The sequence below is a fragment of the Cydia fagiglandana genome, chromosome 15, assembly GCF_963556715.1.
Source record: "Cydia fagiglandana chromosome 15, ilCydFagi1.1, whole genome shotgun sequence".
Classification (NCBI taxonomy): domain Eukaryota; kingdom Metazoa; phylum Arthropoda; class Insecta; order Lepidoptera; family Tortricidae; genus Cydia; species Cydia fagiglandana.
Genome location: NC_085946.1, coordinates 3,340,974 through 3,357,067, shown reverse-complemented (window position 1 = coordinate 3,357,067; position 16,094 = coordinate 3,340,974). Strand labels below are relative to the sequence as shown.

The window sequence follows — 16,094 nt, the reverse complement described above, 5'->3', positions numbered from 1 at the left end:
GCGCTCAGTTAATCATATGAAGCATAATAAATTACCTAAAGCAAAATTTATTAGTGTTTGTTTTACATTAAACGAACGAGAATTTCTTGTTTACCATTCATATCATATTTGTAAGATATATTTTTTAAATACACTGATACGGTAAAGTTAAAGAAATAATTCGTTATTGCTATATTTTTTATGTAGGTATATAAAAAACCGGGCAAGTGCGAGTCGGACTCGCGCACGAAGGGTTCCTTACCATAATGCAAAAAACAAAAACAAAAAAAAGCAAAAAAAAAACGGTCACCCATCCAAGTACTGACCACTCCCGACGTTGCTTTGGTCAAAAATTACGTTTGTTGTATGGGAGCCCCATTTAAATCTTTATTTTATTCTGTTTTTAGTATTTGTTGTTATAGCGGCAACAGAAATACATCATCTGTGAAAATTTCAACTGTCTAGCTATCACGGTTCGTGAGATACAGCCTGGTGACAGACGGACGGACGGACAGCGAAGTCTTAGTAATAGGGTCCCGTTTTACCCTATGGGTACGGAACCCTAAAAACCTGTGTTTTACCGATTCTGTTCGATATATTCTTTTAATTTGCTTTTCAATCATGTGTCTTCACTTGATTACATTTATCTATCTATCTATTATTTATCTATGTAGCAAATACTGAGCTTACTTTTTCATGCTGTAGCTTTGTGTAAAAGATCCCAAGATACGTACGAGGAACTACTTGCTTAATTTTTTTTTTCCTAGCCGATTTGAGTGTCCCACTGCAGGGCAAAGGCCTCTCCCCTTAATTTCCACGACTCCCGATTTGGTGCTTCCTCAGGCCAGTTGTTCAGGAAGCTGTCCAGGTCATCTCGCCATCTCCGTTTGGGCCTACCGCGGCCACGTCCCTCTACCGGCATCCACTTGGTGGCTAAGCTAGCCCACCTCTCCGGATGCATGCGGTAGACGTGCTTAGTAATAATTTATTTAATTAATAGCTTATTTACGCGTAACCTAGACCAAAGTTCCTTTTAGCCCATTCAAGAAACTCTAGTAACATTGAACCAACAGAATCAAGTACAAGTGTACAATCAAACAATAAAGTCTGTGCTCTCGCTCCACTGAACAGCTCGCGGAGTTTGCCAAAATCTATTACGTATACTGTACACAGAGTAGAGATGCAATGGATAGTTGGTTGGCCGGATACCGGATGTTCGGCCTGACCATCGGCCGAATATTCGGTATCCGGCCGGCGGAACTATACCTACTTTTCGGTTCTTCAGGTGCGCATTGTGCAGGTTTTGACTTGTTTCGTAGTGAACGTTCGCGCGGACTCGTCTAGGTACGAAATGAGTGCGCGTTAAACTGACGGCGCGATTCGGGAAGTGCATTAGCGATGCACTAGATATGACATAGTAAAGATATGTGACGTTCCGCAAAAGGTACCATTGCCCCGGCTGAATATTGGAGCGGCGTTAATAATAGCGTAAGCGTCAGCCGCCATTAAGTACCTTTTGCAGTGGAACGTCACATATCTTTACTATTTCATATCTAGTTAATGTCTATTTCATTTCCTGAATCTCGCCGTGAGTGGAATGTTAAATTTTTTTAAAATAATAAACGAGTACGATTACGACTGTGACTGTTTCTTAAATCCAATTCTTTTACTCCGAAATCAAGCAAAGTTGCTATCCGGTATTAGGCCGGATAGTAAGTCACTATCCCGTATCCGGCCGAATAGCCCGGGTACCGGATAGTAACCGAATATCCGGTACATCTCTAACACAGCGTCGGACTGTTTGTGTGCCTGCTAAGAGGTGTACAAACAACCTGCATGTTCAATATAATTATTAGGTTTGAGGTGCTTAATTAACCAAGAAATGTAATCGGTTTGAAATGTTAATGAGAAACATTAGTGCTTGTCAATGTTGATTTATTGGTGTAACAAGGAACCAACGCATAGGCTGTATAAAAAATAAAACGATGTAGTTAATAATCTAGCAAATATTGAAACAAAATAGGATATGAACTTACTTTTCACAGACTTGGATTATTTGCATAATTATTACAGGGTATTTGACTACCGGGTTACCGCGTTAAACGGTTAACCCAGTGTCAAATCCATCCTTACTTGGTAGATATTCCACCAATTCGCACGAAGCGCTTTGCTTCTACTTTCCTTATGCGCACTGCCAAGGAATGGAATTCCTTGCCGGCGTCTATATTTCCGTGTTCTTATAACCCGGCAACCTTCAAATCAAGAGTGAACAGGCACCTTCTGGGCGAGCTCGCTCCATCGTAGGCCACGTCTACGCCTCGGCTAGTCTGTGGCCATGAGTAAGCCCATTCATAATAATAATTAAAAAAAATCGTACTGATAACCATCGTAACTCCAAGTTTAACCGGTTAACCCGGGTGGTGGGATGGTGCAAGTGTCGCTTAGTGACTTTAGTATCCGTAGATCAAATTGCAACTATGTACTTAAATCCCGAGAAGCAGTGGTGGCCGAGTGGATATGACGTCTGACTTTCAATCTGGAGGTCGCGGGTTCAAATCCTGGCTCGTACCAATGAGTTTTTTGGAATTTATGTACGAAATATCATTTGATATTTACCACTAGCTTTTCGGTGAAGGAAAACATCGTGAGGAAACCTGCATACATCTGCGAAGAAATTCATAGGTGTATGTGAAGTCCCCAATCCGCATTGGGCTAGCGTGGGGACTATAGCCCAAAAACACTCTCGCGCATGTGAGGAGGCCTGTGCTCAGCAGTGGGACGTAAATAGGCTGAAATGATGATGATGATGATGACTTAGATCCCTAGTCCGTACCAATTACAACTAGTGCTTAAACTCAAATCGTACAAAGCATGAGCGTCATCTGAACCGATCTAATTCCTTCTTCGAAGATAAATGATTGCGAACCATGTTACAGAAGACCCCGAAAATTCTAAGATTTCTCACCAAGTAGGGTTCTAGTTATTTGGGTGCATGTACAAATCTCACGTAGCCTTTAATCTGATATGTGAAACTTGAACTGAATATCTCCTAGGGCGCGTAGCCAACGTGCCAATCGTTAAAGCTCCGTAGCGTATCGTCATCTCTCTCTCTATCACTCTTCCACACTAGTGTGACAGTGACAACTGCGCTTTGCTCGATACGGAGCGTTAACGGTTGCATGTTGGCTACGCACCATCTGAAATTCCAGCGCTGAGCTAAAATAGCTTGCAATTGCATTGCTAAGCAGTTTAGTAGATGTAATTTGATTTCTACGTGAATAGACAAGTCGTATGTTTGTGTGGATGAACAATTTCATTTCTAAAGAGTCACAGGAACCTAGACGCCGCCATACAATCGAATGGTCTTATTCGAACCTTAGGATACGTCAAATATTACGGCTAGATCTAGATACGATATGGATTAGATATGTCAGTGCCAAATTTGACGTTTCTTCAAACGAAAATGTCACTATTGATAACTAACTTTTTTTTTATAACTAACTATTATTACAAAAGGCTGCAAGCAAAGAAACGGAAAACCATTTGGCTTTGTTGCTATAAATAAAAAAAAAACAAGTTCAATTTCTATAATATAACGATAATAATATGACAGTCCAGAAGGGTTTCTTTAAAACATAAACTCATGGTCATAATAGAACAATATTTTTGTAAGGTTATGTATAACATAAAACTTTTTTGATAAATGCTGGATAAAAAAAACCGGGCAAGTGCGAGTCGGACTCGCGCACGAAGGGTTCCGTACCATAATGCAAAAAAAAAACAAAAAAAAAGCAAAAAAAAAGGTCACCCATCCAAGTACTGACCACTCCCGACGTTGCTTAACTTTGGTCAAAAATCACGTTTGTTGTATGGGAGCCCCATTTAAATCTTTATTTTATTCTGTTTTTAGTATTTGTTGTTATAGCGGCAATAGAAATACATCATCTGTGAAAATTTCAACTGTCTAGCTATCACGGTTCGTGAGATACAGCCTGGTGACAGACGGACGGACGGACGGACAGCGAAATCTTAGTAATAGGGTCCCGTTTTACCCTTTGGGTACGGAACCCTAAAAACTATGTGCTTTAAGACTTGTTCGTTATTAATTGATAGTCCGTGCTAAATCAAATGGTTCCTGGTGCACATAAATTTTGCTTCAATATTTATGAGTAAACAAACCAATATCCGGTAGAACGAGTCAATAACACAAATCAGAATTTTGGGCTCGTGAATTTCGTGCTTGTTTTTGTTTTATAACTACTTATTTTACCATATTTATTATTAATAATGAAAGTATAAATAGAATATATAGGTAAATGTTATTTGAAAACAAATAAATACATAGGTAAAACTTTTATACCTACATATTTCTAACTCGTGGGTAATCAGAATATAAAATGTAATACTAAATGTATGATTTAAGCATGTTTAACTTATAAAGTTATTTAATGTATATTAAATAACCTAATCTAAGCTAGAGAACTTGAAAAAAAATCACACAATAAATGTCACAGTCCCCTATTTACGATAAAAAAAAAAACAAAATGAAAATGCTCTTATAAATATTAAAACCAAAACACCGTTCCGGGCGAAATTCGAAACAAGGATACATGCAAAAACTTGAAGAAGTACGGAAGAAAGAATATTCCAGCATTATATCAGGCTGATGTGTTTTGCAAAAGTTCCACCATATATCATTTTCTGTACTTTGGTTCGCCCCGGGATAACTTTGCAGAGAATATTATGTGATTATGCGATGTGTGCTTAAAGACGCTACTTTATACTTTTGAATTATTTACCTTTCAGTGACTGGAGTTGTACGAAGTTTTGAAATGAGATTTCTATTGACTTAGCTCTTATGTAGATCGTTTTCTACACCAATTTCCATATTTAATGTTATAAGTACTGAAGTTTCTAACTGGATGTTTATAAATCTTTTATGATGATACGTGACTGTTGTAAGAATAATTGAACCCTCCGCCAAATACTTATTTTTATATTACAAAAATGCTATTAGTATTTTAAATTTGCAAATAGCTAAAAGGCTTAATCCCATTTTGTACAAATTCCAGGAATCCATTAGTTTCATTTCATTTTCGTTTTTCAATCATTATTACCTACATTTTTAGTACACTCCCAGGCACAATTTTGAGACCATTTTTATTTAAAAAAGTCTAAAAACATAAAGGTTCAACTGAGGAAAATTTAATTACAGAAGTAGTGAATAATTGTTTTCCATCGTATTTTCTCGGAAACGTTCGTATTTATCATGCTAGTTTAATCAATGTCAGTACTTTTTGTACCGAGACCGGAAAGTATCCGTGAAAATACGATGATCATCTACACTGAATCTGTACAAACTATTTCTATAAACAAATATAAACTAATGGTAAAATGGTATTCAAAGGCATCACTTTACTGGAATGAATAGAAAACAAGAAATGCGAGGCAAGACGGAAACGGAATTTTAAACTCGTTCATTGGCGTTACACGCCAAAAATAAGAACAGCGTAACAAGATATAAACAGTGTTTAATGTTTTTAAAAAGTTCTATTGAAACTAATACATTTTGGAACTAGTATATGCGGTTATCAGGTTGCATAATTATAGCTACGATTAGACTTCAACTAATAGAAAACAAACAAACCAACTCGGAGACTTCTTCGCGCTCCGGAATAAAAACGACGTAAACACCAACGTATTCCGAACTCGTTACTACCTACTGGAACTCTACTCATTAAACTGCGAACGCACACCGAACTGCATGAAAGTATTTAACATTAACTGTAGTACCGCAAACCAAAAGGCAACAAAATGTCTTCACTGTTACCATCCAATGTTACGTCTGGATATTACAACCGTAGGTATCTTATTCCAAGTAAAACTCCCGATAGAATGTTTGCAAGTATTTTCCGAAGTATATCGAGCAAAGTTTAGACACATGGAAACTTCGATGGAATCCCTTCCATCGTCTGGGAATTTCCTGTTACATGATCATGTTTCCGTGTTTTTAATTAAATGAGAATTTGGTTATTTCATTTTACGTATTACTGGGAAATCTGTAATTGCAAACTTTGACAATAATTTTCAAATTAATGTTGATTAAATAGATAACTCTAGTAAAGTTACAGACACTACAGATGGGAGCCATACCTACTTAAATTCTATCCACCAGTCTGTATAATATTGTATTTAATTACTTAGCTGAAATTAAATACCTGCATTTAATTTCTGTTATGGGTAACACAGTAAATCGATTGAAATTATTTCAAACCGTTTTTTTTTTAATTTTTTCACGATTTTTAACAAAATATTCTTCACACTACCTTCTCGTGCCTATAATATACGTTTTTTTATTTGAACCTATGTTGGTATGTCTATTTGACTACCCTTTAATGTTTGTTATGATATCAATCTCAATTAAAGCTGTTGGTACAAGACAAACATTTAAATTCACAGAATTTATGAGGTGTTTAGATTGAATCGTCATAATTACCAATCAACGTCATCAAAGAGATGCAATGTTTACCAAAATTCATTCCAACGGCTTACCGAGATCACAACGCCGATGGTTTCGGCCTTAGAGGATATAACCAACGGAGACGCCATGTCTATAATTTTCGGTACAAAATAGTCTGCCGTTTTTTGCGGGGGAGAGGCACATCAAATGTATAGGTACGTCATGTCAGATAAACGTCAGTCCATACATGTGATTGACATGTGGTTGACCATTGGCCGCCTATTTTCAACAGAGGGGAACGCCTGTTAATGACCACTCCGTTTAGTTATATTCTTTAAGGTTTTGGCAAACCTCGGGTTTGCCTACTGTGAATAGAATAGAATAGAATAGAATAGTTTTTTATTCGTAAACACACAGACAACAGACATACATAGAAAAAAACATAGTGAAAAATAAAGTGTCACGAAATGGTCCCATCTCAGCATGTTGCTGGCGACTTCCAGCGCTGATCTTCCGATTAGACCATCAAGTGAGAAATAATCACGGAAGGTAACAGACAAAAAAAATTAGTAAAGAAACATAAAATAAACCGAAAAATAGATTACACACATTTTACACAGCTAATACTGTGTGTTCACCTAAATAAATATCAGACAATGTAAAACCGCCTTTACAGCGTAAAACGTCTCCTGCATGTGGCAGCCCTGGACTTCCGCTTCCTATCGTTCCCTTAGCGTTCACATCGTCATAATGCAAGAATTTCATATTTTAAGTAACCTTTTGAACGCCAAGAACACCTAAAGTGGTAATTACTAGTTGTGCCCACAGCACCAAGGACAGCTATAGGTGTTATGGCGGACGCTGTTAAGTACAGCTTGGCAAAAAAGAGTAGAAATTAAAAAGTGGCAACACTGTAAGTTTGAAAGGGACGACACTACAGTGCCGACACTACAGGGACGACACCACTTTTTAACCTTCACACTTTCAAGTAAGGTTTACATTAGCTCGCTTGCGCCCGGGACCTGAGCGGTTGAGTGATGTTTGTGTTTATGACATAAAGCGTTAAAAAAGTTAATAAATAATAAATATAGTTTAAGTGCAGTTACCAGTTTTATTCAAGTCTCCGCCCTTGATCATTTACACTTACGGAATTATTTGAATTTCACGCTGGCCTCACGCGGACACCATTCCGGTGCATCTTGGTTGATACTACATACCTATATGTAAGTAAGCAAGAGTTGCTCTGCGAATGATATCAAAATAATATCAATTTCTATTGTTGGATACGATTCAAATTTGCAGTACTGTGGCAGCTTTATTCTAGAGTCTATAGTGAGAAGTAATCCTAATCACCCCAGCTTCGATTGTGTTGCTAGACACACCCATTTTGAACCTAGCCTGCTCTAACAAGACTACATTTTAACTAGTTTCCCTAACTCGCCTGCACTCGCAATTCAAATATAATCATGATGCCAGTTAGAAACTTTACACACGTCTGATCAATGCAAATTTATGTTCACTAGTTCACTATTCCAATTACAATCCAATTAATAATAATATGACGTTAACTCTTGTTTAGCTGTCGTGATGCTAAACTTGTTTGTCGGGATTCCAATTAGTACTATGAGAACTGGCTTATTTGTAGTTCAATTTGTCATCGAATTGTCACTGATACGATACGAATCTAAGAGCCACAAGTTTGCAGCTTTCACTAACCCCGGGGTTAACCGGTTAAACCTGCGGAGTTATCATGGTTACCAGTACAATTTGACACCGGGTTAAGGGTTTAACCCCGGGTTAGTGGGATGGTGCAAGTGCCGTTAAGGGCCTACCGCGAACACCGAAGTTGGAAAACTGCGGACATCTTTCTTTTTTATTCCAATTGAGACGTTTTTAGTGTTCCGTACCCAATTATTAAGACTCCACTGTCCGTCTATCCGTCTGCCTGTCTGTCTGTCACCAGGCTGTAAGCCATAAACCGTGATAGCTAGACAGTTGACATTTTCACAGATGACATATTTCTGTTGGCGCTATAACAACAAATACTAAAAAGTAAGGAAACCTCGGTGGGCGAGACCGACTCGCACTTGTCCGGTTTTTTAGAGTTCTTCTCTGACACGGCTAACTGCATTGGCGTTTTTGCTGCAGCATTGTTGCCGACTGTAAGTATTTCTGCAAAAAAATACATTTATCCGGGATGTCTATATTGAAATTGTCATTTTTAGGGCTCCGTACCCAAAGGGTAAAACGGGACCCTATTACTAAGACTTCGCTGTCCATCCGTCCGTCCGTTCGTCTGTCACCAGGCTGTATCTCACGAACCGTGATAGCTAGACAGTTGAAATTTTCACAGATGATGTATTTCTGTTGCCGCTATAACAACAAATACTAAAAACAGAATAAAATAAAGATTTAAATGGGGCTCCCATACAACAAACGTGATTTTTGACCAAAGTTAAGCAACGTCGGGAGTGGTCAGTATTTGGATGGATGACCGTTTCTTTTTTGCTTTTTTTTTACATTATGGTACGGAACCCTTCGTGCGCGAGTCCGACTCGCACTTGCCCGGTTTTTTCTTCTTCTTATTCGTAGCGTTGTCCCTGCTGTTTGCCACTGCACATGAAAGCCTGGGGTCCGCTTGGCATGTAATCCCAAGAATCGGCATAGCCTCTAGTAGCAGCAATGCTGCACAACATTACGACAGGATGTCAAAAATATAATGTTATCAAGACAGTGATTTTCGAAATTTTCTATAGTAAGGCTGTATTTCTGTACAGCGATGCTGCTTATTACATTTCTGTAGGAAATATCAAGATCAATTTCTATATGCTGGTTATTTGATATCTCCTGCAGATATAATATTATACCCATCATAGAGATAATCACGCTGCCAGGATTAAACGCTAGCAATTTGCTCTCCTATACAGACTTGTGCATTTCAAAGTGATTTCTCAAAATAGCAAATTATTTTATAACTCAGGAACAAATGTTTGTGATAAACACAAATAAATGCCCATACCAGGACTCGAACCCGGGACCTTCCGCGTCATAAGCAGGGTTGCTACCGACTAGGCTAGGAGGCCGTTAAATTTTTAGCTTAATAATCCAGTACCGTAGGCACTGTCAGCAGCAGAAGTTGCTAAGCGGGCGAGGTGTTCAAAATTACCTTGACGCGCTCTTATTCCCTTAACAATAAAGTCGCGTCAAGATCATTTTGGCCACCTCACCCGCTTAGCAACTATTGCTGTATTACGTAATCGGTGGCTTACAACGCTCACGTTAGGTAGTGACAGATCGCTCTCAACTGAATTAATTATTCCGCTTGACACTGTATCTGTTCGGCTTAGCATCGAGTTGTTTGTCAAAGTCGCGTGGTGGTGGCATGAATGGCTTTAAGTCACTTCATAAATTAGGCAAGTTTGTGGCGTATGTGATTCCATCAATACAATTAGAGTGTCTAATACATGAAATACTAGCGACCCGCCCCGGCCTCACAAAACCTTAACAAATTGTGTATACAATGAGGTTTAAGTATTTAAACCTTCCTTACGAATCATTCTATTGGTAGGTGAAAGCCGGATGAAAACCCGTTTAGTAGTTTTTGAGCTTATCGCATCCATACACACAAACACAGACGCGGTGCGGGACTTTCGGACCAATTCTAACTTTAAGATACATCAAATATTACGACAAGATACGATATAGGTTAGATATGTCAGTGTCAAAACTGGCGTTTTTGTTTGAAGAAAAGTCACTTTTGATACTGATTCAAATCCTGGCTCGTACCAATGGGTTATTCGGAACTTATGTACGAAATATCATTTGATATTTACCACTAGCTTTTCGGTGAAGGAAAACATCGTGAGGAAACCTGCATACATCTGCGAAGAAATTCAAAGGTGTATATGAAGTCCCCAATCCGCATTGGGCTAGCGTGGGGACTATATATAGCCCAAGCCCTCTCGCGCATGAGAGGAGACCTGTGCTCAGCAGTGGGACGTATATAGGCTGAAATGATGATGATGATGATGAATTGCAAATGTTTTCAGAATCATCGTATTTTTTTTTTCGCAGGCGATCAGGGTCGCAGAGGGAGGAACCGGCGGACTATTACGCGCTGTGTCCAAGATCACCGCCTTCTACATTTTACATACTGCTCATAGGCAGGGTATCCTTTGGCATAAGTATGCAGTCAACTCTACTCCCGTTTCTGGTGGCGTAATTTTTTTTAGTTGATTGATAGCGCTAATTTTACCAAAAGCGATTGTATAGTCTGTCCGTTTTTCTAAGATCAAGTACGCCATAGTAAATGTATGACGAACTTGATCTTAGAAATCGGACAGGATATAACCGAATCGTCTGAAAATGTTATGGTAAATATCACGCGATAAAATGTATTCATATTACAGACCAGTTAAAGATCCAGTCTCATTCCACCAATGTAGGTAAAACTTTAATGTAATTATTTAATATTATTTAATATTGAGGAAGAAGTTTCTGCTACTATGTAGGTGTGTGTCACCTACTCTCAAAATTAGGTAACCCAAATTTAACTGTTTGTTTGGTTACGAAACAGGAAATGTCGATACACACGCTTCCGTAACCTATACAAAGAGTTTACAATATCGTCGTGAACAACCAAGTTCACAGTTTATGCTTACAATTTAATTGAGTTTGCACGTGTCACAAGCTTGGGCAGTTGTAATATTGGTGTGAAACTAAAATTGGAAGGAACTCGAGTCATTTGAGTCTAAATTTTTAGAACTGACTCGTTTTTACGCGACTCTGCGCTTTAAAACCTCCCGAGGCGAGTCCTGTATTGAGTTTTTTAAGCGCAAGGACTTAACCTTTGGTTAAAGATTTTCAAAAAAATGTAGTTTTATATTCAAAATAACATAAAGGAAAATAGGGCGGTATTGAATGATGTGTACCTAAACCATGAATTTCATTTTGGAAAACAATGCAGACAATGCGGTTTGGGAAACTGGGATAAGAAAATATCACCTCCAATAAAATTAATGTACACACGAAATCTCTGTCTATACCTATACAAAAATACTACATATATCATGTTGCTACTTTCATAGGCTTAACACTCAACAACATTGGATCCTTGAACAGGGCTAAATCAAGATGTCGTAACACAAACATGTCGGACATATACCAGGATTACCGAGCCTGACATACGTCACTGTTACTCTTCATTATCATAATTCAGAGCTATTCCCATGGTCCTACAGACAAAAACCAGTAAGTGAGACCTCAAAACACGTAAAGATTGTTTGTGTTAGGAGATTAACCCTTAATCAAATATCGGGAAATTATTTCCCACTTCATTCTAATTTACGAAATATTTTTTATCTTTTTAATGGCAGCACTCAGCGATACCAACCATACAGATTTAAAATCTTAGTAACATTTTGAATTTGAAAAATGGCAACACTTTTCTAATGGCCGCCATTTGTGACCATACGTCAAAGTCAATGTCAGTTGTTGTGATTTGTTTTGCAATAACGACATTTTTTTTAGTGTTTTGAGGTTAAGTGCGAAAAAAAATCTTGTAAGTGCATACACTGAATACTATCATAAACTAGACTTATTTTCTCTGTGTTTTGCTTGAAAGGAATTGTGATAACGATATGATTTAGCCAAGATTTTAAGGTTTAGTAAGTGGGTAATTATTTCCCATTGTTTGTGCCTGAACGTACGATTTACAAAAAAATTGGTAGGTTTTATCAAGTGGGAAATTATTTCCCAGTGTTTGTTCTCCACCTAAATTTTAATTGGTTTCCAAAAATAAAAATATATGCCCGTTTGCCTGTTGCACAAAAAAATCTGTGCCTGTTTTTGTTTTCTTTTTTCTTTTATTTATTTCTTTGATTTTTGAAGATAACGTTAAAGGCTCATACTTGAATTCCAAGCAAAGCCGGGGGGAGATACTAACTAGTAAAATGTTTGTAACCGTATCGGACAATGGGAAACTATTTCCCACTTCATTCAAAATTTTGCTGTTCCGTAACGGATAACGGGAAAATATTCCCCACCGCAAAACCCCCCTTTCCCCCCCACTAAAATTCTTTTTATATATTTTTTCGTAATCTACGCACCCAATTTACCTAAAAACCATTCTTAGTTTTCAAAAATCTCATAAAAAGTGTTCCGTTTGATTAAGGGTTAATCTTATAATGGACTAAGAAAAAGGTAAGGGAATAAATATTTAGAAGAGAGAATAAATCAAGCTTCGAGACCTTGAGGACGTGATATGAATACAGTTATGTAACTAACACTGAACAAGTGTGAAACTAAAATGTGTTGAAAATATATACCTTTACAAATACGACGTTTTGTCACGATGTTTTCTTTGACTATAGTACAACTGATAAATTAATAGTGATTTTTAGGGTTCCGTACCCAAAGGGTAAAACGGGACCCTATTACTAAGACTTCGCTGTCCGTCCGTCCGTCTGTCTGTCACCAGGCTGTATCTCACGAACTGTGCTAGCTAGACAGTTGAAATTTTCACAGATGATGTATTTCTGTTGCCGCTTGTGCAACACACAACCTTTTTATATATGTTTACCTTTTTTACGTATATTTTGTTTATGGTTTTTGCTACTATTTTTGTCTATTTATTACTGTCTCATTACATTTTGTTTTACCATCGAAACCAGTGCCTTATTATTTTTACAGTCGTTTATAAAATTGGTTCTTCTGCCGTAAAGCTCAATGATAACTCGCTCAAAAAGTGCAATGAGTGAGACGGCTCATAAGGGAGACGGTGAAGCCGTCGGGAGGGACACTGCTCCGCTCGCGCAGCAAGGCGCGGGCCCTGCCCCTCACGAACCAAGGCCGACACCTTCCCGCGTGGCGAGCGGCGCCTCGTCGCGCTCATCGGCCACCATTGTGGCGCGCCAGCTGCAGGCGAGGGCGCAACATGCGCGCCGTCTGGCTGATATAGATAAAGAACGAGAGCGGCAGGCCGCTGAGCGCGAACTGAGCATCGTCGCGGCTGAGCGCGAACGCAAAGTTGCTGATCTCGAACTGGAAGCCAATCTCGCCGCCATAGAGGCCGCGGGCTCAAGCCGACGTGGAAGCCATGGCACGCGCAGTCGTGCAAGTGTACAGGAATGGTTAAATAATACGATTCCTAACACCACTGAGCAACATTTATTAAGTGCCAACCCACCTTTCAGGTCCGACGATATTGCGGCCCAGCGCGAGCCACTGGGACCGAGAGTGCCGCACGGCGCAAGTGCCGCGGCATACGAAAACTCTCCTGAGCAAATTCGCCCTGAAGACGGAGGAGTGACTCGCTTAGTAAATTCGCTCGATAAGTTAATAAATAAAGTGAACCAAACGAAGACGGAGCTGCCGACCTTTGACGGCAAGTCATATTTAGATTGGTTAGCTTTAAAAAGAGTGTACGAAAATAAAGCAGATAGTTTCTCGCCTACTGAAAATTTAGCTAGGTTATCACGCGCCCTACGAGGGGCGGCGCGCGAGGCCGTGGCGGGCCTGCTGGCAGCGGCCCGCGACCCCGGCGCGGTAGTGGCCGCGCTGGACGCGCGTTTCGGCCGTCCCGAGCTCGTCGTCATGCATGAGGTGACAGCGGTGCGTGCCCTACCTAAGGTAAGCTACGACGGTAAGGATCTAGTGATTTTCGCAAGTCGTATTCGTAACTGCGTAGAGGTTATCCGCATGTTAAATAAGCCCGACCATTTACGCTCGCCTGAGCTGTTTCAAGCACTATGGAGCAAGCTGCCTGCGCTGCTGCGTCCACGGTGGTTAGATTATGCTCAATCGTGCAATGGTAACGCTTCAAAAATTGAAATGTTTGCCGATTTCCTCTCGCGCGAAGTCGACCTGCAATGCCGATTTGGAGGCGCAGTTGACTATGCGCCGGCCCTAAATTCCCGGCCGATCGGTAGTAGGGACAGAGTAAACGTTATTGCTGAAAATAATCATTCGTCCGGTAGTATTCCAACATCAGTAAATACTAATGATTCTGGTAATAATTGTTCATTATGCAAACAAAACCATGACTTATCTGATTGTGACAAGTTTGTCAAACTGTCAATAAATGATAGGTGGCAATTTATCAAAAAGAATAAAATATGTCATAGGTGTTTGAAAAAAGGTTTCCATAAGAACAAAACTTCATGTATGAAAAAAGTATGTAGCGTAGAAGGTTGCGAAATGCGTCATCATAATTTGTTACACGGGTCTAAATTTGAACGTGTCGTTACTGCGCACATCGACGTGGAGGACAACGACGGCACCGCCGACGGCGACTCCGACGACGACGACGACGAGCAAGTGCCATCGACGTCTGGCGTGACCGCGCCCGCGGCCGGCAGCCTGCCCGACGCGTCCGCTGCAGCTCCACTACCTGACGACTCGGAACACGATATTCTGACGCATGCGACCTCTTCATCACCCAAAGTGCCTTCTGAACGGCCGTTGTTAAAAATAGTTGCCGTCACTGTGTCTGGACCCTCTGGTAGCGTTGACACATTCGCGTTATTGGACGATGGGTCCTCAGGCACGTATATTGACTCTGAAATTACTTCACGAATTGGCGCGAAAACCTCCGATAGGGTAATTCACGTAGATTGCGTACTTGGTTTAAGCAAGGACGTTAAAGTGCAGTATGTCAATTTTAATATACAGGGTCGTCATTCAACCGAAGTTCACTCTATTAAAAAGGCTAGATCGACTAATAGTTTAGGTGCTGCGCGGCAGTGTGCGCATCAAGATAGTGTGCGTAAGTACCCTTATTTAGCTGATATAGCCGGTGAATTTTACTACGGGGACATAAAGCCCATGCTGATTATAGGACTTGACAATTGGCATTTGTCATTCGCTAAAGACGTGCGCAAAGGAACCAGGACACAACCTGCAGCTATTTTAACAGCTCTTGGCTGGGTTTTGTTTGGTTTCGGTTGCAGCAAGACTAAACGGGTTGACGTTGTCAATCATATCGCAGTAAGCGAACTTGACTCCGATAGTGATTATTTTACTGTAGAGCGACTTATTAGGGAGCAATTTAAGATCGATTCAATTGGTATATCGAAAAAAGAGGCCCGCAACGCTGATGATGAGCGTGCCATACAAGTACTAGAGAGCACAGCTCACCGTCTGCCGGGTGGTCGTTTTGAGGTAGGATTGCTATGGAAGGCTGATAATCTGGACATTCCTGACAGTTACAAGTTAGCACTGTCCAGATTCCTCAGCTTAGAAAAGAAAATGATTAAAGATCCTTGCTATGCTGAACGTTATCGTCGCAATATTCATGACATGCTATCCAAAGAATACGCTGAACAATGTTCTTCTCGCCCTGCTTCTGGACGTCCCGTTTGGTATCTACCGCACTTTGGCGTGATTAATCCAAAAAAACCCAATAAGTTGCGAACGGTACACGACGCGGCTGCAAAATCTCACGGCGTGTCATTAAACTCTTTGTTATTGACTGGACCGGTGTGAAGTTATCGGCCAAAGTTATCGGCGAACAAAAACCCGACCAAATTAAGAAGTCGAGATTTTTAATGTTTCTTTTCGTCGTTAAAAAGAGCGTAAGTACATTAGTTTAAGGAAAAGTTGAATGTCATCAATTCTATTAAGAACATTTCATCATAAATTTTACTATGTAGCTGAA

At 39.8% G+C, this 16,094-nt stretch overlaps 1 protein-coding gene and 1 long non-coding RNA gene across 2 annotated transcripts in view; both read right to left on the bottom strand.

The window, feature by feature from the left end:
* Positions 1-7,212: 7,212 nt before the first annotated feature.
* Positions 7,213-7,509, bottom strand: LOC134671067 (uncharacterized). The gene is made up of 2 exons (XR_010099168.1): positions 7,414-7,509; positions 7,213-7,313 (listed from the first exon to the last, which is right to left on the bottom strand). It is a non-coding gene; the product is annotated as an uncharacterized LOC134671067 (long non-coding RNA).
* A 5,367-nt stretch (positions 7,510-12,876) lies between these two features.
* The window catches only part of LOC134671254 (acyl-CoA:lysophosphatidylglycerol acyltransferase 1-like), a 610,785-nt gene continuing 607,567 nt past the window's right edge, over positions 12,877-16,094 (bottom strand). The window contains exon 6 of the transcript XR_010099198.1: positions 12,877-12,932. The gene's annotated coding sequence lies outside the window, so the exon portion shown is untranslated. The remainder of the gene's footprint in view (positions 12,933-16,094) is intronic.